Here is a 1,978-nt window from a genome sequence, read left to right on the forward strand (position 1 = left end):
AGGCAGCTTTCCAGCCACTCTTCCCCAAGCCTGTAGCGCTGCATGGGGTTGTTGTGGCCGAAGTGCAGGACCCGGCACTTGGCCTTGTTGAATCTCATACAATTGGCCTCAGCCCATCGATCCAGCCTGTCCAGGTCCCTCTGCAGAGCCTTCCTCGATCTTCCCTCGAGCAGATCAACGCTCCCGCCCAACTTGGTGTCGTCTGCAAACTTACTGAGGGTGCACTCAATCCCCTCATCCAGATCATCGATAAAGATGTTGAACAAGACCGGCCCCAAAACTGAGCCCTGGGGAACACCGCTCGTGACCGGCCGCCAACTGGATGTAACTCCATTCACCAGAACTCTCTGGGCCCAGCCGTCCAGCCAGTTTTTGACCCAGCGAAGAGTACACTATATACAATGTATAACACCTTCTTTTCATTCCACAAAACCTCCAAAATCTGCAGTTCCATACAAAGATATATTTTGCTCTTAATATTCTAAGAATGTCTCTGGAAATAAGGAAAACGCATCCTTACAACAGGTGGTTAGGATTATTTACAACAACAATGTAGGTACCTATTTTGATATGTTGTGTATTTTTATATATTATAAATATATAAAACATATATACACATTCAAGCAATAATTAGATAGTAGAAAAAAATGCTACACTGCCAATTGTGAGTATGTTTTAAGTAAATAAATGATGCTAAACAGATTCTACTCTGTAAGCATAACCTTTTAATATTACACAGCTCCCTGGAAAAATAACAAGATAAGGTGAGTTTTCACCTGGTATTTTTATGACAATGCTCTCTGTTGTAGAGTATAATAGAAGGGCTGCTAATACTTATGAAGGCTTAAGTATTTGAAGGATTGTAGTTACAATTAAAATTATTATGGTGATTCTCATAAATTATAGAAATGCGTGTTGAAACCTGGACTTCCAAGTAACAAGGCCCAGGGTACTTTACAAAGGAAATCAATAGTCCTGACTCAATTTTTTATTTGGGGAAGACAAGTCACAGAGAGTCTACAGGACTTGCTGAAGGTCACCCAGGCCATGCTTTAATAATTCAGCAAATCGAGCTCCAGGGTTCCTTGCACCAGATCAAAAACTCACCTGGGCACATGGTCTAACATGAACTCTCTACACCAGTTCAAATTCCATATTCAGTTTTCATATTTATAAAATGTTATACCAACCTCATATGGTCAGGCTCATTTTGAATCATGTATCAGCTACTCACCTAACTACACGCTGTGAAAACCAAGTCTATGTGCATGCCTATGGCATACCCTGGCTAATTTGATTGAGTATCATCCTGTGCATCTCCATGAACCCGATCCCATTTGCAGTAGGGGTGTGTCAGTAGAAGACAGAGCATGTATTAATGAACACAAAATCAAGGCCTTCCCAGGAGCAGCTGCCTGGGCTGAAGAAGGAGCATGGATCCCTAATTACCATCCCAATGTGCTCCTGGGTACCTGGTGCCACCCAGCTGACCACGAACACTTTTGGGCACTGCTCAGTTTACAGCCATAGACCCCTAACACAAACTCATCACTAGCCAAAACCCAGTTACCAATCCCCCTTACAACTCGCCCCCACACGGCCCCTGACAGCAGGCCTGTGAGACAGCACCAACCCCACTGCCATAAGGTCACCTTCCTGCCCCTGCAGAGGGGGAGGTTGTGCCTCCGGGGCTTGGGATGAAGGGACTAGGCCGGCCTCCCACCCCACAGCCTCCTTCCACACGTTGACTGTTCAAGACGGCGGGAGGAGGCGACACGCCGGGCTGGGGAAGGGGCTGCAGGAGGAGAGGAGCCATCTTAGCCCGTCCCATCGAGAAAATGGCGCTCTCCACAGCCTCCCCTCAGGGGTCGAGGTCCCATCAAGAAGATGGCGCCCTCGGAGGTGGGGGTGGGCGAGGAGGCGGGCGGGGGGGCGCACAGCGGGGATGCGGCGGCAGCGAGCACCGAGGGACGCGCTG

This window comes from Aptenodytes forsteri, unplaced genomic scaffold (genome assembly GCF_000699145.1).
Source record: "Aptenodytes forsteri isolate BGI_AS27 unplaced genomic scaffold, ASM69914v1 Scaffold172, whole genome shotgun sequence".
NCBI classification, from domain to species: domain Eukaryota; kingdom Metazoa; phylum Chordata; class Aves; order Sphenisciformes; family Spheniscidae; genus Aptenodytes; species Aptenodytes forsteri.